The following is a 26474-nucleotide window of genomic DNA, read 5'->3' as shown; positions in this document are numbered from 1 at the left end:
TGTATTCCAATACTTCACTTTACATTTTCAGTGTGATAGGATTAGTTATTTATTTTCTTTTGTGAATATTGGCATTTTTATTGCTTTGACTTTAACAGTTTATGACAAGCAGACCTGAACTGGAAGAGATCCTTTACGACTCAGAGATTGAACGGACTCTCCGTGTCCGTTTGAGAGCTGCTAAGCAAGTCAGACAAGAAGCACAAGAAATGGCTGAACAAAGAACTATGATGGATTATGCCAAGCCTACCCTCACCGGGACTGTCTCCAGCATTATCAGGCCAACTATTGCTGCCAATAACTTCGAAATTAAACCGGCCATAATCCAAATGATACAAAATACGGTTCAGTTTTGTGGTATGGCCCATGAGGATCCGAATGCCCATATTGCTAACTTCTTGGAAATCTGTGACACCTTCAAACACAATGGGGTAAGTGATGATGCCATCCGGCTGAGGTTATTCCCATTTTCTTTGAAGGATAAAGCCAAAGCTTGGTTGAACTCATTACCGGCAGGATCTATAGCCACATGGGACGAAATGGCCAGCCGTTTTCTCTCTAAATATTTTCCCCCTTCTAAAACTGCTAAAATGAGGAATGACATCACTACTTTTTTCCAGCAAGAGGGGGAATCTTTATATGAGTCATGGGAACGATACAAGGAGCTGTTAAGGAGAGTTCCTCACCATGGCCTCCCCATTTGGCTGCAAGTGCAGACTTTCTATAATGGTCTTACTGACTCAAATAAGACCATATTAGATGCTGCAGCCGGAGGATCCATAAATAATAAAACTCCTGAGGTTGCCCATGCACTTATTGAGGAAATGGCAGCCAACAATTATCAATGGCATTCGGAAAGGACTCAAACTAGGAAGCAGCAAGGCTTGCATAATGTTGACACTTATACAGCACTAGCTGCACAAATAGGAGCACTCAGTAAAAAAATAGATGAAATGCAGATAGCTGCCATGCATGTGCAGCCTCTTAATTGTGAATTGTGTGGGGGAGGCCACATCAGTACAGACTGCCAAGTTGGCAATCAGTTCAGACCATCTACTGAACAAGTTGACTATGTCAGCAATTCGTCAAGACAGCAGGGTTACCAGAGTCACCATACTTTTCATCCAGGATGGAGGGGACATTCAAACCAGTCCTGGCCAAATCAGCATATTTCCAAGCCGTTCCACCAGACTTATCATCAGCCTGAACCGAAATCCAATTTGGAGGAACTGATGACAAAATTTATAGCAGGTGCAGAAACTAGGTTCCAGAACCAGGAAGCCTCAATCAAAAACCTGGAAAACCAAGTGGGGCAATTGGCACAATTAATCTCTTCCAGACTGCCGGGAACTCTTCCAAGCAACACTGAAGTGAATCCACGAGAGCAGGTGCAAGCTATTACCTTAAGAAGTGGAAAAGAGTTGCCTGAGGTAGAAAAGAAGAATTGGGCTGAACCCAAGGCAGAAACAAGCCTTGGAACCAGACAACAGAAGACGGAACAACCAGAAGCACAACAAGGGATGCACCAACAACCACAAGTTCCATTCCCTAACAGGCTGAAGCAACAAAAATTGGAGAAGGAATTTGGTAAGTTTCTTGAAATATTTAAAAGTTTACATATTAATATTCCTTTTGCTGATGCTTTAGCCCAGATGCCACACTATGCAAGGTTTTTGAAGGAATTATTGGCAAACAAAAGGAAACTGGGAGATGTGGCTACAGTTGCATTAAATGAGGAATGTTCTGCTATCCTTCTGAACAAGCTGCCTCAGAAACTCAAAGATCCAGGGAGTTTCACTATTCCTTGTACCATTGGCAGTTTAAAAATTGAAAAAGCTTTATGTGACCTGGGAGCTAGCATCAATTTAATGCCATATTCTATCTTCAAGAAATTGGGGTTGAATGAACCCCAACCCACTAGAGTGGCATTACAATTGGCTGATAGATCCATTAGACATCCTAGGGGGATCATAGAAGATGTGTTAGTTAAAGTTGACAAATTCATTTTTCCAGTTGATTTCATTGTGTTAGACATGCAAGAAGATGTGGAGGTCCCGCTTATCCTAGGGAGACCTTTCCTGGCTACCGGGAAAGCAATGATTGATGTCCAACAAGGACAACTCAGCCTTAGGATACAAGATGAGGAGATAATTTTTAAAATGTCTGATGCTATGAAACATGCACCCTCTAGTGATGATTCTTGTTTTATGATTGATGCCATTGAATTGACAATTGATGAATGCTTCCAGGTAAGTAGAATAACTGATCCTCTTGAACTCTGCCTCCAGCAGGGAGAACTTGAAGAAACAGAAAATGAAAAAATAAACCTCATGATAGCATACCTGAATGATAAGCCTCAATTCAAGGGAAAGGGGTTTCTTAAATTAGAGAACTTAGGCAAATTGCCCGGACCATCAGGTAAGCCATCACCCCAAGAACCCCCCACCCTTGAACTGAAGCAATTACCATCCCATTTAGAGTATGCTTTCCTTGAGGAACCATCAGATCTCCCCGTGATAATTTCCGCAGCACTGAATCCCTTACAAAGAGAAAAATTATTAAGAGTGCTGCGGGAACACAAAAATGCTATAGCTTGGAAGGTAGAAGATATCAAAGGCATTAATCCATCAATCTGCACTCACAGAATTTTGATGGAAGAGGACAGCAAGCCTTCCGTTCAGCCCCAAAGGCGCCTGAATCCCAACATGAAAGAAGTGGTAAAGGCTGAAATAATTAAGTTGTTAGATGCTGGGATCATTTATCCTATTTCTGATAGTTCTTGGGTAAGCCCTGTGCAAGTTGTGCCCAAAAAAGGGGGTACGACTGTTGTTCCAAATGAGAAAAATGAACTCATCCCTACTAGAACCATTACCGGATGGCGTGTGTGTATTGACTATAGAAAATTAAATGAAGCCACCCGGAAGGACCATTTCCCTCTCCCATTTATGGATCAAATGTTGGAGAGGCTAGCCGGGCATGAGTATTATTGTTTCTTGGATGGATATTCAGGGTATAACCAGATACCAATTGCACCAGAAGATCAAGAAAAGACCACTTTTACTTGCCCATATGGAACCTTTGCATACCGAAGGATGCCCTTTGGGTTATGCAATGCCCCAGCAACCTTTCAGCGATGTATGATGTCTATATTTTCTGATATGGTTGAAAAATTTATTGAGATCTTCATGGATGATTTTTCAGTTTTTGGCTCTTCATTTGATGCATGTTTGAATAATCTGGAACAGGTGCTTACTAGATGTAAAGAAACACATCTTGTGTTGAATTGGGAGAAATGTCATTTTATGGTGCAAGAAGGCATAGTGCTTGGACACAAGATCTCTCAAAGAGGTATAGAAGTCGACAAGGCCAAGGTGGAGGCAATTGAAAAATTACCAACCCCAACATCTATTCATTCTTTGAGAAGTTTCTTAGGACATGTCGGATTCTATAGAAGGTTTATTAAAGATTTCTCAAAAATTTCCAAGCCATTATCTACCTTGCTTCAGAAAGAAGTGCCTTTTGAATTTTCAACTGAATGTCTTCATGCTTTCAACATCTTGAAAGACAAATTGATCCATGCACCTATCATGATAGCACCAGATTGGACCCTCCCATTTGAATTGATGTGTGATGCGAGTGATTTTGCTATAGGAGCTGTTTTAGGACAAAGAATGAACAAACATTTTCAGCCAATTTACTATGCTAGCAGAACCTTGACTGGACCCCAACTCAATTACACCACCACAGAAAAGGAGCTGTTAGCAGTAATATTTGCACTTGATAAGTTTCGTTCATATCTGATATTATCCAAGGTTGTTGTCCACACAGATCACTCGGCATTAAGGCACTTGCTTACCAAGCAAAACTCAAAACCAAGACTGATCAGGTGGATCCTTTTATTGCAAGAGTTTGACATTGAGATTAGAGACCTGAAGGGTGCTGCAAACCTGGCTGCTGACCATCTCTCCCGGTTGGACACGGTAAGCTCAAAAGAGGAGATAACCAGCAACATTCGAGAAGAATTTCCGGATGAGCAGTTGTACTCAATACAGAAATACTCATATCCTTGGTATGCTGATTTTGCTAATTATCTAGCTGCACAAGTCCTTCCTCCTAACCTTTCATATCAACAGAAAAAGAAATTCTTTTCTGATGTAAAATACTATCTATGGGAGGAACCCTTTTTGTATAAATTGTGTGCAGATCAGATCATAAGGAGATGTGTCCCCGAGGAGGAGATGGAGTCGGTACTCCAATTTTGCCATGATAAAGAAGCAGGAGGTCATTTTGGAGCTAGTCGCACGGCAGCCAAGGTTTTGCAATCAGGTTTTTATTGGCCCACACTCTTCAAAGATGCCCATCGGTATGTGTCCACATGTGACAAATGCCAAAGATCGGGAAACATTTCCCGACGGAATGAAATGCCCCTTTCCAATATTTTAATCTGTGAAATCTTTGATGTTTGGGGTATAGATTTCATGGGACCTTTCCCGAATTCTTTTGGGAATAAGTACATCCTCGTTGCAGTTGACTATGTATCCAAATGGGTAGAAGCCATGGCTTTACCCACAAATGACTCAAGAAGGGTAGTACACTTCCTAAAGAAGCTATTCTCCCGATTTGGCACTCCGCGAGCTATAATTAGTGATAGGGGAACTCACTTCTGCAATAGCCAATTTGAGAGGTTAATGCAGAAATATGGAATTACACATAAATTAGCTACCCCTTATCACCCTCAAACCAGTGGCCAAGTGGAGTTGGCTAACAGGGAACTCAAAAGAATTCTGGAAAAGACCGTAGCATCCACCAGAAAAGATTGGTCCATCAAATTAGATGATGCATTATGGGCATACAGAACTGCATTTAAGACACCTATTGGCATGTCCCCCTACAGATTGGTCTTTGGTAAAGCATGCCATTTACCAGTTGAATTGGAACACAAGGCCTATTGGGCTCTTAAATTCTTAAATTTTGACATTCAGGCCACAGGGGCTAAAAGGCGGTTGCAATTGAATGAATTGGATGAATTCAGACTTACCACCTATGAGAATGCCAAAGTTTATAAAGAAAGAATAAAAAACTGGCATGATAAGAACTTGCTGAGACGGGACTTTTATGTAGGCCAACAGGTATTGTTATATAATTCCCGTCTCCGCTTGTTTCCAGGTAAGCTGAGATCCAGGTGGTCTGGACCCTTTACCATTTCACAGGTTTTTCCCCATGGGGCTATAGAACTCACCCACCCAGTTCAGGGCACGTTTAAAGTAAATGGTCAGCGCTTGAAACCATATTTAATGGGCAGTACTGTACCCCCTCCATCCACTGTTTATCTAGATAACCAATAATCTCTTATGCCTGCTCATGAACAAGTTAAGGAATCTTTTTGTCATTTATCTTTTTAGAATATTAGTTAGTAAAATAAAGATCTTTTTCTCGAAATTCCAATTCTTTAAGGACTCAGTTCATCATTTTCTTTTCTTCAGTTTGCTCTAGCAAGTGTGACTCCCTAACACTACGAACATTGAGGACAATGTTCATCTCAAGTGTGGGGGAGTGAGCCCGAGGCTAGGGTATGGGGGTTGAAACCATGCACCTCTTGCACCCCAACACACATATGCAAGCAATGACATCACAAAAAAAAAAAAAAAAAAAAACAAAAAAAAAAAAAAGACTGGAACCCCTCAAGTTCATTACTATTTATTTGATGATTTTTTTTAAGAAGGAATTCAATGAGTTGAGGGAGACTGATGTACTTGTTAAGTTTTTATTCTTGTGAATGACCCAATTTGATTTATGCAGGAGAAAAGGGGAGCTGAATATGCCTTTCAGCATGACTAGCCCTAACTTCCTTCATGTGTATGGTAGCCCTTGATTTCATTGTTAATGGTCAAGAGAGCTAGTGCACATCTGAAGTGCTAATTCTTGAGGTTCAATAATTGCAAAGAAGGACAAAAGCCCAAATTGACTCCGCTATTCTGAGCTGAATAGTAAAACTAGCAGCTTAGAACATGAGTCCTATTTACCTACCTCAAACAAGTGACCAGTGTGAGATGGAGCATAAGATGCACTCACACCAAAAAAAAAAAAAAAAAAAAAAAAAAAAAAAAAAAAAAAAAGAGAGAAAAGTGTGAGATGGAGCATAAAATGCACTCACACCGAAAAGAAAAAAAAGAAAAAAAAAAAAAAGGTGAGATGGAGCATAAAATGCACTCACCCTTAGAAATAAGTAATTGTGGTGACAATCGAGGTTCAAAGGGGCACTCTAAAGTTGAACTCTCATTGAGATTTAGTTACAGATGTGAAACTCAGTGAAATTTGATTATTAACCTTGAACAATTAAAGAGCTGATTTATATATGAATTAGGAGTGAAGGCTAGACTATGATGAAATTCATATTCTCCTTTCCTCGGATCTGATACATATCTTAAATGGTAATTTACAAGAATAAGAGTTAAGCACTTACAAAAGTTCCTCGACTACTCAATGCATTTCTATCTTAAAAAGTTCACCAGGTAAATGGTGAGAACAGAAGGGGGGAATGTTAAGTTTATGGCTGATGTCTTTGCTTGAGGACAAGCAAAAGCTTAAGTGTGGGGGTATTTGATGAACTTACAATTTATCTATATTTTATGAGGTTTTTGCATGAAATTTTATAATGGTTTAATTAAATTTTTGGCGTATTTTAGCTTGATTGCAAGAAAGATTTCAGGGGGAGCCAAATCAACAAAAAGAAGGCAAAAGCAAGAAAAGAAAACCCAAAAATTTATCAAGTTCAGCCCGGCCCAGCCATGAGAGCAAGAGAATTTCATTCGGCCCAAGAAGAGCAAGTGAAACTCTTTGGAAAATCCAAGGGAAGAAGCCTAGCTATGAGGAGAATTCGGCCCAGCAAGGAAGGCCCATTTTTAGCCCAAATAACAGCCTAGAGTGTAGCCCACATGAGCTCAAAAGCAAGCTAAGTTGTAGCCCAAATAGCAGCCCAAAGGGAGCTAGGGGCGGCAACTTCTAGGAGTTTCTTGAAGAGAAGGAGGGAGCACTCTAGAAGGTTCATGAGGGGTGTAATACACCCCATTCTAGAGGCTTCAAGAAGGGGCAAGAGCCCCCTTGAAAAACTATATAAGGAGGCCTCTAGGAGGGGAGAAAGTTGTTCAATTGCTTGAGAGGAAGGCTCTCCCACTCTTAGAGGTTCGGCCACCTTGAGAGAAGAGAAGAGAAGAAGGCTAGGCGCAAGGAAGAAGAAGAAGAAGGGCTGAAGGAAGTTCAAGACAAGCAAGCTAGAAGAAGAAGGTGAGTTCGAATTGAGAGTTTGTGATTCAAAGATCTTCTGTAATAAATCATTTGTAGTTTCATTCTCTTTTGATTTGAATTCAGTTTCTTAGTTATATGTTCTTTCTTCTTTCTCCTTGTTTCCATTCTTCCTTGATGTATTTCAGCTTGTAAAATTTCAGTTCAGCAATCTAATTCTTTTTGATTCATTCAAATGGTCATGCATTGTATTTGAAGTTTCTTGAATAAGGGTGTGATTGTAGATTAATTCGGCCAATTAACCTTCAAAACTCAGATCTGAATTCTCAGATCTGAGATTGCAAGATCTGAATTGCTTGAAAGATAATTCAGATCTGCAATTTTCAGATTGGGCGAATTAATCTACAGCTTGGAATTCCTAGAGTGCTTGAGAGAGACTCTAGGAATTCAGATCTACTATTCAAGAACTGAATTGAGTGCAAGGTTAGAGATAACTTGCACAATTCAGTTGGTGATCAATTCAGATTTGAATTGATGCCTTAGAAGTGTTTGAAGAAATGCATGCATGAGGATTAGATTCTTGCTAGAGATAGAAGAACCGTCACTCATGCATAGGATGAACATGCGCTTGAGAGAGGCTGTTCATGACCTTGGGGTTTCACCAAACCAAGGCTCAATCATGATTCATTCGAATGATCCAAATTGATAGATTGCTGAATTCTGAGATTGACATTTACTGCTTACTCTTCTAACCTGAATTGAAGGCAATTGGACCAATGATTTAGATAGATTTTAATTTAGGATTTCTTAGCTTTCATTAGAGTTTTGATTTATTTGTTGATCAGATAAGAAATGTTCAATTTAGTATTGGTAATTGTTTCCTAAATCCTCGTGGGAACGATACTTCACTCACTACTTTATTACTTGAACGGCTAGTGCACTTGCTAGTGTCACAATGAGCCACACATCAATGATCGCACCCGATTGCTTCTTGCTCGCTTAAATCTTTATGCACTCACTATCTTGCTCCCCTCCATTAATTCATTCAGACTTGAAAAAACGGTGTATGCAACTTTCCTCCCTTGGTACCCGTGCACAAGCTCCCACGTGAGCGGAGTTATTCATTTCCAGATCTGCCGTAGCCCCAGATAGATGCAACAGTATCGCGGGGCCCACAATGCACGACGAACACCCAAAGCCCGGTTTTGCACCGTTCCCATTCAATAATGACGATCGAACCGCAAATGGTCCGAGTATACGGCGCGTTGTTTCCAGTTATTTCGCCGAAACGACATATGGAATTTGCAAATAGTATATCAAAAATAAAATATTAATAAAATTGGGGTGCAACACGAGGACTTCCTAGGAGGTCACCAATCTTAGTACTACTCTCGCCAAGAACGCTTAACTTCGGAGTTCAAATGGGATCCGATGCATTAGTGCTTGTATGATCGCACCCATTTTCTTTTTGCTCGCTTAAATCTTTATGCACTCACTATTTTGCTCCCCTCCATTAATTCTTTCAGGCTTGAAAAAACGGTGTATGCAACTTTCCTCCCTTGGTACCCGTGCACAAGCTCCCACGTGAGCGGAGTTATTCATTTCCAGATCTGCCGCAGCCCCGGATAGATGCAATAATATCGCGGGGCCCACAATCCATGACGAACGCCCAAATCCCAGTTTTGCACCGTTCCCATTCAGTAATGACGATCGAACCGTAAATGCTCCGAGTATCCGGCGCGTTGTTTCCAGTTGTCTCGCCGAAACGACATATGGAATTTGAAAATAGTATATCAAAAATAAAATATTAATAAAATTGGGGTGCAACACGAGGACTTCCTAGGAGTTCACCAATCCTAATACTACTCTCGCCCAAGCACGCTTAACTTCGGAGTTCTGATGGGATCCGGTGTATTAGTGCTGGTATGATCGCACCTGTTTGCTTCTTGCTCGCTTAAATCTTTATGCACTCACTATCTTGCTCCCCTCCATTAATTCTTTCAGACTTGAAAAAATGGTGTATGCAACTTTCCTCCCATTGTAACCGTGCACAAGCTCCCACGTGAGCGGAGTTCTTCCTTTCCAGATCTGCCGCAGCCCCGGATAGATGCAATAATATCACGGGGCCCACAATGCACGATGAATGCTAAAAGCCCGGTTTTGCACCGTTCCCATTTAGTAATGACGATCGTGCCGCAAATGGTCCGAGTATCCGGCGCGTTGTTTCCAGTTGTCTCGCCGAAATGACATATGGAATTTGCAAATAGTATATCAAAAATAAAATATTAATAAAATTGGGGTGCAACACGAGGACTTCCCAGGAGGTCACCCATCCTAGTACTACTCTTGCCCAAGCAAGCTTAAATTCGGAGTTCTGATGGGATCCGGTGCATTAGTGCTGGTATGATCGCACCCGTTTGCTTTTTGCTCGCTTAAATCCTTATGCACTCACTATCTTGTTCCCCTCGATTAATTATTTCAGACTTGAAAAAACGGTGTATGCAACTTTCCTCCCTTGGTAACCGTGCACAAGCTTCCACGTGAGCGGAGTTATTCCTTTGTAGATCTGCCGCAGCCCCGGATAGATGCAATAATATCGCGGGGCCCCCAATGCACGACGAATGCCAAAAGCCCGGTTTTGCACCATTCCTATTCAGTAATGACGATCGTGCCGCAAATGGTCCGAGTATCCGGCGCGTTGTTTCTGGTTGTATCGCCGAAACGACATATGGAATTTGCAAATAGTATATCAAAAATAAAATATTAATAAAATTGGGGTGCAACACGAGGACTTCCTAGGAGGTCACCAATCTTAGTACTTCTCTCGCCAAGAACGCTTAACTTCGAAGTTCAAATGGGTTCCGATGCATTAGTGCTGGTATGATCGCAGCCATTTTCTTCCTGCATGCTTAAATCTTTATGCATTCACTATTTTGCTCCCCTCCATTAATTCTTTCAGACTTGAAAAAATGGTGTATGCAACTTTCCTCCCTTGGTACCCGTGCACAAGCTCCCACGTGAGTGGAGTTATTCATTTCCAGATCTGCCGCAGCCCCGGATAGATGCAATACTATCGCAGGGCCCACAATGCACGACGAACACCCAAAGCCCGGTTTTGCACCGTTCCCATTCAATAATGACGATCGAACCGCAAATGCTCCGAGTATCCGGCGCGTTGTTTCCACTTGTCTCGCCGAAACGACATATGGAATTTGCAAATAGTATATCAAAAATAAAATATTAATAAAATTGGGGTGCAACACGAGGACTTCCTAGGAGTTCACCAATCCTAGTACAACTCTCGCCCAAGCACGCTTAACTTCGAAGTTCTGATGGGATCTGGTGTATTAGTGCTGGTATGATCGCACCCGATTGCTTCTTGCTCGCTTAAATCTTTATGCACTCACTATCTTGCTCCCCTCCATTAATTCATTCAGACTTGAAAAAACGGTGTATGCAACTTTCCTCCCTTGGTACCCGTGCACATGCTCCCACGTGAGCGGAGTTATTCATTTCCAGATCTGCCGCAGCCCTGGATAGATGCAACAGTATCGCGGGGCCCATAATGCACGACGAACACCCAAAGCCCGGTTTCGCACCGTTCCCATTCAATAATGACGATCGAACCGCAAATGGTCCGAGTATCCGGCGCATTCTTTCCAGTTGTTTCGCCGAAACGACATATGGAATTTGCAAATAGTATATCAAAAATAAAATATTAATAAAATTGGGGTGCAACACGAGGACTTCCTAGGAGGTCACCAATCTTAGTACTACTCTCGCCAAGAACGCTTAACTTCGGAGTTCAAATGGGATCCGATGCATTAGTGCTTGTATGATCGCACCCATTTTCTTTTTGCTCGCTTAAATCTTTATGCACTAACTATTTTGCTCCCCTCCATTAATTCTTTCAGACTTGAAAAAACGGTGTATGCAACTTTCCTCACTTGGTACCCGTGCACAAGCTCCCACGTGAGCGGAGTTATTCATTTCCAGATCTGCCGCAGCCCCGGATAGATGCAATAATATCGCGGGGCCCACAATCCATGACGAACGCCCAAATCCCAGTTTTGCACCGTTCCCATTCAGTAATGATGATCGAACCGTAAATGCTCCGAGTATCCGGCGCGTTGTTTCCAGTTGTCTCGCCGAAACGACATATGGAATTTGAAAATAGTATATCAAAAATAAAATATTAATAAAATTGGGGTGCAACACGAGGACTTCCTAGGAGTTCACCAATCCTAGTACTACTCTCCCCCAAGCACGCTTAACTTCGGAGTTCTGATGGGATCCGGTGTTTTAGTGCTGGTATGATCGCACCTGTTTGCTTTTTGCTCGCTTAAATCTTTATGCACTCACTATCTTGCTCCCCTCCATTAATTCTTTTAGACTTGAAAAAATGGTGTATGCAACTTTCCTCCCTTGGTAACCGTGCACAAGCTCCCACGTGAGCGGAGTTATTCCTTTCCAGATCTGCCGCAGCCCCGGATAGATGCAATAATATCGTGGGGCCCACAATGCACGACGAATGCGAAAAGCCCGATTTTGCACCGTTCCCATTCAATAATGACGATCGAACCGCAAATGGTCCGAGTATCCGGCGCGTTGTTTCCAGTTGTCTCGCCGAAACGACATATGGAATTTGCAAATAGTATATCAAAAATAAAATATTAATAAAATTGGGGTGCAACACGAGGACTTCCTAGGAGGTCACCAATCTTAGTAATACTCTCGCCAAGAACGCTTAACTTCGGAGTTCAAATGGGATCCGATGCATTAGTGCTTGTATGATCGCACCCATTTTCTTTTTGCTCGCTTAAATCTTTATGCACTCACTATTTTGCTCCCCTCCATTAATTCTTTCAGGCTTGAAAAAACGGTGTATGCAACTTTCCTCCCTTGGTACCCGTGCACAAGCTCCCACGTGAGCGGAGTTATTCATTTCCAGATCTGCCGCAGCCCCGGATAGATGCAATACTATCGCGGGGCCCACAATGCACGACGAACACCCAAAGCCCGGTTTTGCACCGTTCCCATTCAATAATGACGATCGAACCGCAAATGCTCCGAGTATCCGGCGCGTTGTTTCCACTTGTCTCGCTGAAACGACATATGGAATTTGGAAATAGTATATCAAAAATAAAATATTAATAAAATTGGGGTGCAACACGAGGACTTCCTAGGAGTTCACCAATCCTAGTACTACTCTCGCCCAAGCACGCTTAACTTCGGAGTTCTGATGGGATCTGGTGTATTAGTGCTGGAATGATCGCACCCGATTGCTTCTTGCTCGCTTAAATCTTTATGCACTCACTATCTTGCTCCCCTCCATTAATTCATTCAGACTTGAAAAAATGGTGTATGCAACTTTCCTCCCTTGGTACCCGTGCACAAGCTCCCACGTGAGCGGAGTTATTCATTTCCAGATCTGCCGCAGCCCCGGATAGATGCAATAGTATCGCGGGGCCCACAATGCACGACGAACACCCAAAGCCCGGTTTTGCACCGTTCCCATTCAATAATGACGATCGAACCACAAATGGTCCGAGTATCCGGCACGTTGTTTCCAGTTGTTTCGCCGAAACGACATATGGAATTTGCAAATAGTATATCAAAAACAAAATATTAATAAAATTGGGGTGCAACACGAGGACTTCCTAGGAGGTCACCAATCTTAGTACTACTCTCGCCAGGAACGCTTAACTTCGGAGTTCAAATGGGATCCAATGCATTAGTGCTTGTATGATCGCACCCATTTTCTTTTTGCTCGCTTAAATCTTTATGCACTCACTATTTTGCTCCCCTCCATTAATTGTTTCAGACTTGAAGAAATGGTGTATGCAACTTTCCTCCCTTGGTACCCGTGCACAAGCTCCCACGTGAGCGGAGTTATTCATTTCCAGATCTGCCGTAGCCCCAGATAGATGCAACAGTATCGCGGGGCCCACAATGCACGACGAACACCCAAAGCCCGGTTTTGCACCGTTCCCATTCAATAATGACGATCGAACCGCAAATGGTCCGAGTATCCGGCGCGTTGTTTCCAGTTATTTCGCCGAAACGACATATGGAATTTGCAAATAGTATATCAAAAATAAAATATTAATAAAATTGGGGTGCAACACGAGGACTTCCTAGGAGGTCACCAATCTTAGTACTACTCTCGCCAAGAACGCTTAACTTCGGAGTTCAAATGGGATCCGATGCATTAGTGCTTGTATGATCGCACCCATTTTCTTTTTGCTCGCTTAAATCTTTATGCACTCACTATTTTGCTCCCCTCCATTAATTCTTTCTGGCTTGAAAAAACGGTGTATGCATCTTTCCTCCCTTGATTCCCGTGCACAAGCTCCCACGTGAGCGGAGTTATTCATTTCCAGATCTGCCGCAGCCCCGGATAGATGCAATAATATCGCGGGGCCCACAATCCATGACGAACGCCCAAATCCCAGTTTTGCACCGTTCCCATTCAGTAATGACGATCGAACCGTAAATGCTCCGAGTATCCGGCGCGTTGTTTCCAGTTGTCTCGCCGAAACGACATATGGAATTTGAAAATAGTATATCAAAAATAAAATATTAATAAAATTGGGGTGCAACACGAGGACTTCCTAGGTGTTCACCAATCCTAATACTACTCTCGCCCAAGCACGCTTAACTTCGGAGTTCTGATGGGATCCGGTGTATTAGTGCTGGTATGATCGCACCTGTTTGCTTCTTGCTCGCTTAAATCTTTATGCACTCACCATCTTGCTCCCCTCCATTAATTCTTTCAGACTTGAAAAAATGGTGTATGCAACTTTCCTCCCATTGTAACCGTGCACAAGCTCCCACGTGAGCGGAGTTCTTCCTTTCCAGATCTGCCGCAGCCCCGGATAGATGCAATAATATCACGGGGCCCACAATGCACGATGAATGCTAAAAGCCCGGTTTTGCACCGTTCCCATTTAGTAATGACGATCGTGCCGCAAATGGTCCGAGTATCCGGCGCGTTGTTTCCAGTTGTCTCGCCGAAATGACATATGGAATTTGCAAATAGTATATCAAAAATAAAATATTAATAAAATTGGGGTGCAACACGAGGACTTCCCAGGAGGTCACCCATCCTAGTACTACTCTTGCCCAAGCAAGCTTAAATTCGGAGTTCTGATGGGATCCGGTGCATTACTGCTGGTATGATCGCACCCGTTTGCTTTTTGCTCGCTTAAATCCTTATGCACTCACTATCTTGTTCCCCTCGATTAATTATTTCAGACTTGAAAAAACGGTGTATGCAACTTTCCTCCCTTGGTAACCGTGCACAAGCTTCCACGTGAGCGGAGTTATTCCTTTGTAGATCTGCCGCAGCCCCGGATAGATGCAATAATATCGCGGGGCCCCCAATGCACGACGAATGCCAAAAGCCCGGTTTTGCACCATTCCTATTCAGTAATGACGATCGTGCCGCAAATGGTCCGAGTATCCGGCGCGTTGTTTCTGGTTGTATCGCCGAAACGACATATGGAATTTGCAAATAGTATATCAAAAATAAAATATTAATAAAATTGGGGTGCAACACGAGGACTTCCTAGGAGGTCACCAATCTTAGTACTTCTCTCGCCAAGAACGCTTAACTTCGAAGTTCAAATGGGTTCCGATGCATTAGTGCTGGTATGATCGCAGCCATTTTCTTCCTGCATGCTTAAATCTTTATGCATTCACTATTTTGCTCCCCTCCATTAATTCTTTCAGACTTGAAAAAATGGTGTATGCAACTTTCCTCCCTTGGTACCCGTGCACAAGCTCCCACGTGAGTGGAGTTATTCATTTCCAGATCTGCCGCAGCCCCGGATAGATGCAATACTATCGCAGGGCCCACAGTGCACGACGAACACCCAAAGCCCGGTTTTGCACCGTTCCCATTCAATAATGACGATCGAACCGCAAATGCTCCGAGTATCCGGCGCGTTGTTTCCACTTGTCTCGCCGAAACGACATATGGAATTTGCAAATAGTATATCAAAAATAAAATATTAATAAAATTGGGGTGCAACACGAGGACTTCCTAGGAGTTCACCAATCCTAGTACAACTCTCGCCCAAGCACGCTTAACTTCGAAGTTCTGATGGGATCTGGTGTATTAGTGCTGGTATGATCGCACCCGATTGCTTCTTGCTCGCTTAAATCTTTATGCACTCACTATCTTGGTCCCCTCCATTAATTCATTCAGACTTGAAAAAACGGTGTATGCAACTTTCCTCCCTTGGTACCCGTGCACATGCTCCCACGTGAGCGGAGTTATTCATTTCCAGATCTGCCGCAGCCCTGGATAGATGCAACAGTATCGCGGGGCCCATAATGCACGACGAACACCCAAAGCCCGGTTTTGCACCGTTCCCATTCAATAATGACGATCGAACCGCAAATGGTCCGAGTATCCGGCGCATTCTTTCCAGTTGTTTCGCCGAAACGACATATGGAATTTGCAAATAGTATATCAAAAATAAAATATTAATAAAATTGGGGTGCAACACGAGGACTTCCTAGGAGGTCACCAATCTTAGTACTACTCTCGCCAAGAACGCTTAACTTCGGAGTTCAAATGGGATCCGATGCATTAGTGCTTGTATGATCGCACCCATTTTCTTTTTGCTCGCTTAAATCTTTATGCACTAACTATTTTGCTCCCCTCCATTAATTCTTTCAGACTTGAAAAAACGGTGTATGCAACTTTCCTCACTTGGTACCCGTGCACAAGCTCCCACGTGAGCGGAGTTATTCATTTCCAGATCTGCCGCAGCCCCGGATAGATGCAATAATATCGCGGGGCCCACAATCCATGACGAACGCCCAAATCCCAGTTTTGCACCGTTCCCATTCAGTAATGATGATCGAACCGTAAATGCTCCGAGTATCCGGCGCGTTGTTTCCAGTTGTCTCGCCGAAACGACATATGGAATTTGAAAATAGTATATCAAAAATAAAATATTAATAAAATTGGGGTGCAACACGAGGACTTCCTCGGAGTTCACCAATCCTAGTACTACTCTCCCCCAAGCACGCTTAACTTCGGAGTTCTGATGGGATCCGGTGTTTTAGTGCTGGTATGATCGCACCTGTTTGCTTTTTGCTCGCTTAAATCTTTATGCACTCACTATCTTGCTCCCCTCCATTAATTCTTTTAGACTTGAAAAAATGGTGTATGCAACTTTCCTCCCTTGGTAACCGTGCACAAGCTCCCACGTGAGCGGAGTTATTCCTTTCCAGATCTGCCGCAGCCCCGGATAGATGCAATAATATCGTGGGGCCCACAATGCACGACGAATGCGAAAAGCCCGATTTTGCACCGTTCCCATTCAATAATGACGATCGAACCGCAAATGGTCCGAGTATCCGGCGCGTTGTTTCCAGTTGTCTCGCCGAAACGACATATGGAATTTGCAAATAGTATATCAAAAATAAAATATTAATAAAATTGGGGTGCAACACGAGGACTTCCTAGGAGGTCACCAATCTTAGTAATACTCTCGCCAAGAACGCTTAACTTCGGAGTTCAAATGGGATCCGATGCATTAGTGCTTGTATGATCGCACCCATTTTCTTTTTGCTCGCTTAAATCTTTGTGCACTCACTATTTTGCTCCCCTCCATTAATTCTTTCAGGCTTGAAAAAATGGTGTATGCAACTTTCCTCCCTTGGTACCCGTGCACAAGCTCCCACGTGAGCGGAGTTATTCATTTCCAGATCTGCCGCAGCCCCGGATAGATGCAATACTATCGCGGGGCCCACAATGCACGACGAACACCCAAAGCCCGGTTTTGCACCGTTCCCATTCAATAATGACGATCGAACCGCAAATGCTCCGAGTATCCGGCGCGTTGTTTCCACTTGTCTCGCTGAAACGACATATGGAATTTGCAAATAGTATATCAAAAATAAAATATTAATAAAATTGGGGTGCAACACGAGGACTTCCTAGGAGTTCACCAATCCTAGTACTACTCTCGCCCAAGCACGCTTAACTTCGGAGTTCTGATGGGATCTGGTGTATTAGTGCTGGAATGATCGCACCCGATTGCTTCTTGCTCGCTTAAATCTTTATGCACTCACTATCTTGCTCCCCTCCATTAATTCATTCAGACTTGAAAAAATGGTGTATGCAACTTTCCTCCCTTGGTACCCGTGCACAAGCTCCCACGTGAGCGGAGTTATTCATTTCCAGATCTGCCGCAGCCCCGGATAGATGCAATAGTATCGCGGGGCCCACAATGCACGACGAACACCCAAAGCCCGGTTTTGCACCGTTCCCATTCAATAATGACGATCGAACCACAAATGGTCCGAGTATCCGGCACGTTGTTTCCAGTTGTTTCGCCGAAACGACATATGGAATTTGCAAATAGTATATCAAAAACAAAATATTAATAAAATTGGGGTGCAACACGAGGACTTCCTAGGAGGTCACCAATCTTAGTACTACTCTCGCCAGGAACGCTTAACTTCGGAGTTCAAATGGGATCCAATGCATTAGTGCTTGTATGATCGCACCCATTTTCTTTTTGCTCGCTTAAATCTTTATGCACTCACTATTTTGCTCCCCTCCATTAATTGTTTCAGACTTGAAGAAATGGTGTATGCAACTTTCCTCCCTTGGTACCCGTGCACAAGCTCCCACGTGAGCGGAGTTATTCATTTCCAGATCTGCCGTAGCCCCGGATAGATGCAACAGTATCGCGGGGTCCACAATGCACGACGAACACCCAAAGCCCGGTTTTGCACCGTTCCCATTCAATAATGACGATCGAATCGCAAATGGTCCGAGTATCCGGCGCGTTGTTTCCAGTTGTTTCGCCGAAACGACATATGGAATTTGCAAATAGTATATCAAAAATAAAATATTAATAAAATTGGGGTGCAACACGAGGACTTCCTAGGAGGTCACCAATCTTAGTACTACTCTCGCCAAGAACGCTTAACTTCGGAGTTCAAATGGGATCCGATGCATTAGTGCTTGTATGATCGCACCCATTTTCTTTTTGCTCGCTTAAATCTTTATGCACTCACTATTTTGCTCCCCTCCATTAATTCTTTCAGGCTTGAAAAAATGGTGTATGCAACTTTCCTCCCTTGGTACCCGTGCACAAGCTCCCACGTGAGCGGAGTTATTCATTTCCAGATCTGCCGCAGCCCCGGATAGATGCAATAATATCACGGGGCCCACAATCCATGACGAACGCCCAAATCCCAGTTTTGCACCGTTCCCATTCAGAAATGACGATCGAACCGTAAATGCTCCGAGTATCCGGCGCGTTGTTTCCAGTTGTCTCGCCGAAACGACATATGGAATTTGAAAATAGTATATCAAAAATAAAATATTAATAAAATTGGGGTGCAACACGAGGACTTCCTAGGAGTTCACCAATCCTAGTACTACTCTCGCCCAAGCACGCTTAACTTCGGAGTTCTGATGGGATCCGGTGTATTAGTGCTGGTATGATCGCACCTGTTTGCTTCTTGCTCGCTTAAATCTTTATGCACTCACTATCTTGCTCCCCTCCATTAATTCTTTCAGACTTGAAAAAATGGTGTATGCAACTTTCCTCCCATTGTAACCGTGCACAAGCTCCCACGTGAGCGGAGTTCTTCCTTTCCAGATCTGCCGCAGCCCCGGATAGATGCAATAATATCACGGGGCCCACAATGCACGATGAATGCTAAAAGCCCGGTTTTGCACCGTTCCCATTTAGTAGTGACGATCGTGCCGCAAATGGTCCGAGTATCCGGCGCGTTGTTTCCAGTTGTCTCGCCGAAATGACATATGGAATTTGCAAATAGTATATCAAAAATAAAATATTAATAAAATTGGGGTGCAACACGAGGACTTCCCAGGAGGTCACCCATCCTAGTACTACTCTTGCCCAAGCAAGCTTAAATTCGGAGTTCTGATGGGATCCGGTGCATTAGTGCTGGTATGATCGCACCCGTTTGCTTTTTGCTCGCTTAAATCCTTATGCACTCACTATCTTGTTCCCCTCGATTAATTATTTCAGACTTGAAAAAACGGTGTATGCAACTTTCCTCCCTTGGTAACCGTGCACAAGCTTCCACGTGAGCGGAGTTATTCCTTTGTAGATCTGCCGCAGCCCCGGATAGATGCAATAATATCGCGGGGCCCCCAATGCACGACGAATGCCAAAAGCCCGGTTTTGCACCGTTCCTATTCAGTAATGACGATCGTGCCGCAAATGGTCTGAGTATCCGGCGCGTTGTTTCTGGTTGTATCGCCGAAACGACATATGGAATTTGCAAATAGTATATCAAAAATAAAATATTAATAAAATTGGGGTGCAACACGAGGACTTCCTAGGAGGTCACCAATCTTAGTACTTCTCTCGCCAAGAACGCTTAACTTCGAAGTTCAAATGGGTTCCGATGCATTAGTGCTGGTATGATCGCAGCCATTTTCTTTCTGCATGCTTAAATCTTTATGCATTCACTATTTTGCTCCCCTCCATTAATTCTTTCAGACATGAAAAAATGGTGTATGCAACTTTCCTCCCTTGGTACCCGTGCACAAGCTCCCACGTGAGTGGAGTTATTCATTTCCAGATCTGCCGCAGCCCCGGATAGATGCAATACTATCGCAGGGCCCACAATGCACGACGAACACCCAAAGCCCGGTTTTGCACCGTTCCCATTCAATAATGACGATCGAACCGCAAATGCTCCGAGTATCCGGCGCGTTGTTTCCACTTGTCTCGCCGAAACGACATATGGAATTTGCAAATAGTATATCAAAAATAAAATATTTATAAAATTGGGGTGCAACACGAGGACTTCCTAGGAGTTCACCAATCCTAGTACAACTCTCGCCCAAGCACGCTTAACTTCGAAGTTCTGATGGGATTTGGTGTATTAGTGCTGGTATGATCGCACTCGATTGCTTCTTGCTCGCTTAAATCTTTATGCACTCACTATCTTGCTCCCCTCCATTAATTCATTCAGACTTGAAAAAATGGTGTATGCAACTTTCCTCCCTTGGTACCCGTGCACATGCTCCGACGTGAGCGGAGTTATTCATTTCCAGATCTGCCGCAGCCCTGGATAGATGCAACAGTATCGCGGGGCCCATAATGCACGACGAACACCCAAAGCCCGGTTTTGCACCGTTCCCATTCAATAATGACGATCGAACCGCAAATGGTCCGAGTATCCGGCGCATTGTTTCCAGTTGTTTCGCCGAAACGACATATGGAATTTGCAAATAGTATATCAAAAATAAAATATTAATAAAATTGGGGTGCAACACGAGGACTTCCTAGGAGGTCACCAATCTTAGTACTACTCTCGCCAAGAACGCTTAACTTCGGAGTTCAAATGGGATCCGATGCATTAGTGCTTGTATGATCGCACCCATTTTCTTTTTGCTCGCTTAAATCTTTATGCACTAACTATTTTGCTCCCCTCCATTAATTCTTTCAGACTTGAAAAAATGGTGTATGCAACTTTCCTCACTTGGTACCCGTGCACAAGCTCCCACGTGAGCGGAGTTATTCATTTCCAGATCTGCCGCAGCCCCGGATAGATGCAATAATATCGCGGGGCCCACAATCCATGACGAACGCCCAAATCCCAGTTTTGCACCGTTCCCATTCAGTAATGATGATCGAACCGTAAATGCTCCGAGTATCCGGCGCGTTGTTTCCAGTTGTCTCGCCGAAACGACATATGGAATTTGAAAATAGTATATCAAAAATAAAATATTAATAAAATTGGGGTGCAACACGAGGACTTCCTCGGAGTTCACCAATCCTAGTACTACTCTCCCCCAAGCACGCTTAACTTCGGAGTTCTGATGGGATCCGGTGTTTTAGTGCTGGTATGATCGCACCTGTTTGCTTTTTGCTCGCTTAAATCTTTATGCACTCACTATCTTGCTCCCCTCCATTAATTCTTTTAGACTTGAAAAAATGGTGTATGCAACTTTCCTCCCTTGGTAACCGTGCACAAGCTCCCACGTGAGCGGAGTTATTCCTTTCCAGATCTGCCGCAGCCCCGGATAGATGCAATAATATCGTGGGGCCCACAATGCACGACGAATGCGAAAAGCCCGATTTTGCACCGTTCCCATTCAATAATGACGATCGAACCGCAAATGGTCCGAGTATCCGGCGCGTTGTTTCCAGTTATTTCGCCGAAACGACATATGGAATTTGCAAATAGTATATCAAAAATAAAATATTAATAAAATTGGGGTGCAACACGAGGACTTCCTAGGAGGTCACCAATCTTAGTACTACTCTCGCCAAGAACGCTTAACTTCGGAGTTCAAATGGGATCCGATGCATTAGTGCTTGTATGATCGCACCCATTTTCTTTTTGCTCGCTTAAATCTTTATGCACTCACTATTTTGCTCCCCTCCATTAATTCTTTCAGGCTTGAAAAAACGGTGTATGCAACTTTCCTCCCTTGGTACCCGTGCACAAGCTCCCACGTGAGCGGAGTTATTCATTTCCAGATCTGCCGCAGCCCCGGATAGATGCAATAATATCGCGGGGCCCACAATCCATGACGAACGCCCAAATCCCAGTTTTGCACCGTTCCCATTCAGTAATGACGATCGAACCGTAAATGCTCCGAGTATCCGGCGCGTTGTTTCCAGTTTTCTCGCCGAAACGACATATGGAATTTGAAAATAGTATATCAAAAATAAAATATTAATAAAATTGGGGTGCAACACGAGGACTTCCTAGGAGTTCACCAATCCTAGTACTACTCTCGCCCAAGCACGCTTAACTTCGGAGTTCTGATGGGATCCGGTGTATTAGTGCTGGTATGATCGCACCTGTTTGCTTTTTGCTCGCTTAAATCTTTATGCACTCACTATCTTGCTCCCCTCCATTAATTCTTTCAGACTTGAATAAATGGTGTATGCAACTTTCCTCCCATTGTAACCGTGCACAAGCTCCCACGTGAGCGGAGTTCTTCCTTTCCAGATCTGCCGCAGCCCCGGATAGATGCAATAATATCACGGGGCCCACAATGCACGATGAATGCTAAAAGCCCGGTTTTGCACCGTTCCCATTTAGTAATGACGATCGTGCCGCAAATGGTCCGAGTATCCGGCGCGTTGTTTCCAGTTGTCTCACCGAAATGACATATGGAATTTGCAAATAGTATATCAAAAATAAAATATTAATAAAATTGGGGTGCAACACGAGGACTTCCCAGGAGGTCACCCATCCTAGTACTACTCTTGCCCAAGCAAGCTTAAATTCGGAGTTCTGATGGGATCCGGTGCATTAGTGCTGGTATGATCGCACCCGTTTGCTTTTTGCTCGCTTAAATCCTTATGCACTCACTATCTTGTTCCCCTCGATTAATTATTTCAGACTTGAAAAAACGGTGTATGCAACTTTCCTCCCTTGGAAACCGTGCACAAGCTTCCACGTGAGCGGAGTTATTCCTTTGTAGATCTGCCGCAGCCCCGGATAGATGCAATAATATCGCGGGGCCCCCAATGCACGACGAATGCCAAAAGCCCGGTTTTGCACCGTTCCTATTCAGTAATGACGATCGTGCCGCAAATGGTCTGAGTATCCGGCGCGTTGTTTCTGGTTGTATCGCCGAAACGACATATGGAATTTGCAAATAGTATATCAAAAATAAAATATTAATAAAATTGGGGTGCAACACGAGGACTTCCTAGGAGGTCACCAATCTTAGTACTTCTCTCGCCAAGAACGCTTAACTTCGAAGTTCAAATGGGTTCCGATGCATTAGTGCTGGTATGATCGCAGCCATTTTCTTTCTGCATGCTTAAATCTTTATGCATTCACTATTTTGCTCCCCTCCATTAATTCTTTCAGACTTGAAAAAATGGTGTATGCAACTTTCCTCCCTTGGTACCCGTGCACAAGCTCCCACGTGAGTGGAGTTATTCATTTCCAGATCTGCCGCAGCCCCGGATAGATGCAATACTATCGCAGGGCCCACAATGCACGACGAACACCCAAAGCCCGGTTTTGCACCGTTCCCATTCAATAATGACGATCGAACCGCAAATGCTCCGAGTATCCGGCGCGTTGTTTCCACTTGTCTCGCCGAAACGACATATGGAATTTGCAAATAGTATATCAAAAATAAAATATTAATAAAATTGGGGTGCAACACGAGGACTTCCTAGGAGTTCACCAATCCTAGTACAACTCTCGCCCAAGCACGCTTAACTTCGGAGTTCTGATGGGATCTGGTGTATTAGTGCTGGTATGATCGCACCCGATTGCTTCTTGCTCGCTTAAATCTTTATGCACTCACTATCTTGCTCCCCTCCATTAATTCATTCAGACTTGAAAAAACGGTGTATGCAACTTTCCTCCCTTGGTACCCGTGCACAAGCTCCGACGTGAGCGGAGTTATTCATTTCCAGATCTGCCGCAGCCCAGGATAGATGCAACAGTATCGCGGGGCCCATAATGCACGACGAACACCCAAAGCCCGGTTTTGCACCGTTCCCATTCAATAATGACGATCGAACCGCAAATGGTCCGAGTATCCGGCGCGTTGTTTCCAGTTGTTTCGCCGAAACGACATATGGAATTTGCAAATAGTATATCAAAAATAAAATATTAATAAAATTGGGGTGCAACACGAGGACTTCCTAGGAGGTCACCAATCTTAGTACTACTCTCGCCAAGAACGCTTAACTTCGGAGTTCAAATGGGATCCGATGCATTAGTGCTTGTATGATCGCACCCATTTTCTTTTTGCTCGCTTAAATCTTTATGCACTAACTATTTTGCTCCCCTCCATTAATTCTTTCAGACTTGAAAAAACGGTGTATGCAACTTTCCTCACTTGGTACCCGTGCACAAGCTCCCACGTGAGCGGAGTTATTCATTTCCAGATCTGCCGCAGCCCCGGATAGATGCAATAATATCGCGGGGCCCACAATCCATGACGAACGCCCAAATCCCAGTTTTGCACCGTTCCCATTCAGTAATGATGATCGAACCGTAAATGCTCCGAGTATCCGGCGCGTTGTTTCCAGTTGTTTTGCCGAAACGACATATGGAATTTGAAAATAGTATATCAAAAATAAAATATTAATAAAATTGGGGTGCAACACGAGGACTTCCTAGGAGTTCACCAATCCTAGTACTACTCTCCCCCAAGCACGCTTAACTTCGGAGTTCTGATGGGATCCGGTGTTTTAGTGCAGGTATGATCGCACCTGTTTGCTTTTTGCTCGCTTAAATCTTTATGCACTCACTATCTTGCTCCCCTCCATTAATTCTTTTAGACTTGAAAAAATGGTGTATGCAACTTTCCTCCCTTGGTAACCGTGCACAAGCTCCCACGTGAGCGGAGTTATTCCTTTCCAGATCTGCCGCAGCCCCGGATAGATGCAATAATATCGTGGGGCCCACAATGCACGACGAATGCGAAAAGCCCGATTTTGCACCGTTCCCATTCAATAATGACGATCGAACCGCAAATGGTCCGAGTATCCGGCGCGTTGTTTCCAGTTGTCTCGCCGAAACGACATATGGAATTTCCAAATAGTATATCAAAAATAAAATATTAATAAAATTGGGGTGCAACACGAGGACTTCCTAGGAGGTCACCAATCTTAGTAATACTCTCGCCAAGAACGCTTAACTTCGGAGTTCAAATGGGATCCGATGCATTAGTGCTTGTATGATCGCACCCATTTTCTTTTTGCTCGCTTAAATCTTTATGCACTCACTATTTTGCTCCCCTCCATTAATTCTTTCAGGCTTGAAAAAACGGTGTATGCAACTTTCCTCCCTTGGTACCCGTGCACAAGCTCCCACGTGAGCGGAGTTATTCATTTCCAGATCTGCCGCAGCCCCGGATAGATGCAATAATATCGCGGGGCCCACAATCCATGACGAACGCCCAAATCCCAGTTTTGCACCGTTCCCATTCAGTAATGACGATCGAACCGTAAATGCTCCGAGTATCCGGCGCGTTGTTTCCAGTTTTCTCGCCGAAACGACATATGGAATTTGAAAATAGTATATCAAAAATAAAATATTAATAAAATTGGGGTGCAACACGAGGACTTCCTAGGAGTTCACCAATCCTAGTACTACTCTCGCCCAAGCACGCTTAACTTCGGAGTTCTGATGGGATCCGGTGTATTAGTGCTGGTATGATCGCACCTGTTTGCTTTTTGCTCGCTTAAATCTTTATGCACTCACTATCTTGCTCCCCTCCATTAATTCTTTCAGACTTGAATAAATGGTGTATGCAACTTTCCTCCCATTGTAACCGTGCACAAGCTCCCACGTGAGCGGAGTTCTTCCTTTCCAGATCTGCCGCAGCCCCGGATAGATGCAATAATATCACGGGGCCCACAATGCACGATGAATGCTAAAAGCCCGGTTTTGCACCGTTCCCATTTAGTAATGACGATCGTGCCGCAAATGGTCCGAGTATCCGGCGCGTTGTTTCCAGTTGTCTCGCCGAAATGACATATGGAATTTGCAAATAGTATATCAAAAATAAAATATTAATAAAATTGGGGTGCAACACGAGGACTTCCCAGGAGGTCACCCATCCTAGTACTACTCTTGCCCAAGCAAGCTTAAATTCGGAGTTCTGATGGGATCCGGTGCATTAGTGCTGGTATGATCGCACCCGTTTGCTTTTTGCTCGCTTAAATCCTTATGCACTCACTATCTTGTTCCCCTCGATTAATTATTTCAGACTTGAAAAAACGGTGTATGCAACTTTCCTCCCTTGGTAACCGTGCACAAGCTTCCACGTGAGCGGAGTTATTCCTTTGTAGATCTGCCGCAGCCCCGGATAGATGCAATAATATCGCGGGGCCCCCAATGCACGACGAATGCCAAAAGCCCGGTTTTGCACCATTCCCATTCAGTAATGACGATCGTGCCGCAAATGGTCCGAGTATCCGGCGCGTTGTTTCTGGTTGTATCGCCGAAACGACATATGGAATTTGCAAATAGTATATCAAAAATAAAATATTAATAAAATTGGGGTGCAACACGAGGACTTCCTAGGAGGTCACCAATCTTAGTACTTCTCTCGCCAAGAACGCTTAACTTCGAAGTTCAAATGGGTTCCGATGCATTAGTGCTGGTATGATCGCAGTCATTTTCTTTCTGCATGCTTAAATCTTTATGCATTCACTATTTTGCTCCCCTCCATTAATTCTTTCAGACTTGAAAAAATGGTGTATGCAACTTTCCTCCCTTGG

General features: G+C 43.7%; 6 non-coding genes and 32 pseudogenes across 6 annotated transcripts; all 38 read right to left on the bottom strand.

Annotated features, from left to right (window-relative positions):
• Window positions 1-587: 587 nt before the first annotated feature.
• Window positions 588-694, bottom strand: LOC148857071 (small nucleolar RNA R71). The gene has a single exon (XR_016095207.1). It is a non-coding gene; the product is annotated as a small nucleolar RNA R71 (small nucleolar RNA).
• Window positions 695-8583: 7889 nt separating this feature from the next.
• Window positions 8584-8701, bottom strand: LOC148857070 (5S ribosomal RNA; annotated as a pseudogene).
• Window positions 8702-9060: 359 nt separating this feature from the next.
• Window positions 9061-9179, bottom strand: LOC148857069 (5S ribosomal RNA; annotated as a pseudogene).
• Window positions 9180-9538: 359 nt separating this feature from the next.
• LOC148857068 (5S ribosomal RNA) lies at window positions 9539-9657 on the bottom strand. The gene has a single exon (XR_016097954.1). It is a non-coding gene; the product is annotated as a 5S ribosomal RNA (ribosomal RNA).
• A 359-nt stretch (window positions 9658-10016) lies between these two features.
• LOC148857067 (5S ribosomal RNA) lies at window positions 10017-10134 on the bottom strand (annotated as a pseudogene).
• Window positions 10135-10493: 359 nt separating this feature from the next.
• Window positions 10494-10612, bottom strand: LOC148857066 (5S ribosomal RNA; annotated as a pseudogene).
• Window positions 10613-10971: 359 nt separating this feature from the next.
• LOC148857065 (5S ribosomal RNA) lies at window positions 10972-11089 on the bottom strand (annotated as a pseudogene).
• A 359-nt stretch (window positions 11090-11448) lies between these two features.
• On the bottom strand, window positions 11449-11567 carry LOC148857064 (5S ribosomal RNA; annotated as a pseudogene).
• Window positions 11568-11926: 359 nt separating this feature from the next.
• LOC148857063 (5S ribosomal RNA) lies at window positions 11927-12044 on the bottom strand (annotated as a pseudogene).
• A 359-nt stretch (window positions 12045-12403) lies between these two features.
• Window positions 12404-12522, bottom strand: LOC148857062 (5S ribosomal RNA; annotated as a pseudogene).
• Window positions 12523-12881: 359 nt separating this feature from the next.
• On the bottom strand, window positions 12882-12999 carry LOC148857061 (5S ribosomal RNA; annotated as a pseudogene).
• Window positions 13000-13358: 359 nt separating this feature from the next.
• LOC148857060 (5S ribosomal RNA) lies at window positions 13359-13476 on the bottom strand (annotated as a pseudogene).
• Window positions 13477-13835: 359 nt separating this feature from the next.
• LOC148857059 (5S ribosomal RNA) lies at window positions 13836-13954 on the bottom strand (annotated as a pseudogene).
• Window positions 13955-14313: 359 nt separating this feature from the next.
• LOC148857058 (5S ribosomal RNA) lies at window positions 14314-14432 on the bottom strand. The gene has a single exon (XR_016097709.1). It is a non-coding gene; the product is annotated as a 5S ribosomal RNA (ribosomal RNA).
• Window positions 14433-14791: 359 nt separating this feature from the next.
• LOC148857057 (5S ribosomal RNA) lies at window positions 14792-14909 on the bottom strand (annotated as a pseudogene).
• Window positions 14910-15268: 359 nt separating this feature from the next.
• On the bottom strand, window positions 15269-15387 carry LOC148857056 (5S ribosomal RNA; annotated as a pseudogene).
• A 359-nt stretch (window positions 15388-15746) lies between these two features.
• On the bottom strand, window positions 15747-15864 carry LOC148857055 (5S ribosomal RNA; annotated as a pseudogene).
• A 359-nt stretch (window positions 15865-16223) lies between these two features.
• Window positions 16224-16342, bottom strand: LOC148857054 (5S ribosomal RNA; annotated as a pseudogene).
• Window positions 16343-16701: 359 nt separating this feature from the next.
• On the bottom strand, window positions 16702-16819 carry LOC148857053 (5S ribosomal RNA; annotated as a pseudogene).
• Window positions 16820-17178: 359 nt separating this feature from the next.
• LOC148857052 (5S ribosomal RNA) lies at window positions 17179-17297 on the bottom strand (annotated as a pseudogene).
• A 359-nt stretch (window positions 17298-17656) lies between these two features.
• LOC148857051 (5S ribosomal RNA) lies at window positions 17657-17774 on the bottom strand (annotated as a pseudogene).
• Window positions 17775-18133: 359 nt separating this feature from the next.
• Window positions 18134-18251, bottom strand: LOC148857050 (5S ribosomal RNA; annotated as a pseudogene).
• A 359-nt stretch (window positions 18252-18610) lies between these two features.
• Window positions 18611-18729, bottom strand: LOC148857049 (5S ribosomal RNA; annotated as a pseudogene).
• A 359-nt stretch (window positions 18730-19088) lies between these two features.
• LOC148857048 (5S ribosomal RNA) lies at window positions 19089-19207 on the bottom strand. The gene has a single exon (XR_016097953.1). It is a non-coding gene; the product is annotated as a 5S ribosomal RNA (ribosomal RNA).
• Window positions 19208-19566: 359 nt separating this feature from the next.
• LOC148857047 (5S ribosomal RNA) lies at window positions 19567-19684 on the bottom strand (annotated as a pseudogene).
• A 359-nt stretch (window positions 19685-20043) lies between these two features.
• On the bottom strand, window positions 20044-20162 carry LOC148857046 (5S ribosomal RNA; annotated as a pseudogene).
• A 359-nt stretch (window positions 20163-20521) lies between these two features.
• Window positions 20522-20639, bottom strand: LOC148857045 (5S ribosomal RNA; annotated as a pseudogene).
• A 359-nt stretch (window positions 20640-20998) lies between these two features.
• LOC148857044 (5S ribosomal RNA) lies at window positions 20999-21117 on the bottom strand (annotated as a pseudogene).
• Window positions 21118-21476: 359 nt separating this feature from the next.
• LOC148857043 (5S ribosomal RNA) lies at window positions 21477-21594 on the bottom strand (annotated as a pseudogene).
• Window positions 21595-21953: 359 nt separating this feature from the next.
• LOC148857042 (5S ribosomal RNA) lies at window positions 21954-22072 on the bottom strand (annotated as a pseudogene).
• A 359-nt stretch (window positions 22073-22431) lies between these two features.
• On the bottom strand, window positions 22432-22550 carry LOC148857041 (5S ribosomal RNA). The gene has a single exon (XR_016097951.1). It is a non-coding gene; the product is annotated as a 5S ribosomal RNA (ribosomal RNA).
• A 359-nt stretch (window positions 22551-22909) lies between these two features.
• LOC148857040 (5S ribosomal RNA) lies at window positions 22910-23027 on the bottom strand (annotated as a pseudogene).
• Window positions 23028-23386: 359 nt separating this feature from the next.
• LOC148857039 (5S ribosomal RNA) lies at window positions 23387-23505 on the bottom strand (annotated as a pseudogene).
• A 359-nt stretch (window positions 23506-23864) lies between these two features.
• LOC148857038 (5S ribosomal RNA) lies at window positions 23865-23982 on the bottom strand (annotated as a pseudogene).
• A 359-nt stretch (window positions 23983-24341) lies between these two features.
• LOC148857037 (5S ribosomal RNA) lies at window positions 24342-24460 on the bottom strand (annotated as a pseudogene).
• A 359-nt stretch (window positions 24461-24819) lies between these two features.
• On the bottom strand, window positions 24820-24937 carry LOC148857036 (5S ribosomal RNA; annotated as a pseudogene).
• Window positions 24938-25296: 359 nt separating this feature from the next.
• Window positions 25297-25415, bottom strand: LOC148857035 (5S ribosomal RNA; annotated as a pseudogene).
• A 359-nt stretch (window positions 25416-25774) lies between these two features.
• Window positions 25775-25893, bottom strand: LOC148857034 (5S ribosomal RNA). Its single transcript, XR_016097950.1, has one exon. It is a non-coding gene; the product is annotated as a 5S ribosomal RNA (ribosomal RNA).
• Window positions 25894-26474: the final 581 nt, after the last annotated feature.

This window comes from Nelumbo lutea, chromosome 4 (genome assembly GCF_056320005.1).
Source record: "Nelumbo lutea isolate HS-2025 chromosome 4, American lotus-T2T, whole genome shotgun sequence".
Lineage (NCBI taxonomy): Eukaryota > Viridiplantae > Streptophyta > Magnoliopsida > Proteales > Nelumbonaceae > Nelumbo > Nelumbo lutea.
Note: the sequence above shows the minus strand (reverse complement) of the source record. Positions and strands in the feature narration are given on the sequence as shown.